Source organism: Pteropus vampyrus, unplaced genomic scaffold (assembly GCF_000151845.1).
Source record: "Pteropus vampyrus isolate Shadow unplaced genomic scaffold, Pvam_2.0 Scaffold216, whole genome shotgun sequence".
Lineage (NCBI taxonomy): Eukaryota > Metazoa > Chordata > Mammalia > Chiroptera > Pteropodidae > Pteropus > Pteropus vampyrus.
In genome coordinates, this window is record NW_011888997.1 from 689,650 (window position 1) to 689,850 (window position 201).

The following is a 201-nucleotide window of genomic DNA, read 5'->3' on the forward strand; positions in this document are numbered from 1 at the left end:
CAGATGCCTCCTCTCTGAAGGTGATCCATTTGAGAATCTGAGCATTCTTCGCCCAAATTTGAAGGTAAGTTGGTAAGTGCAGCAGCTACAGAATGAAAAGGGCATGGTGACCAGGACTCAAATATTTCAGAGATGAAGGTCTGGATACCTCATAAGATAAGCCACCCAGACCAGAAGAAATGCAAGCTGACGGGGAGAGGA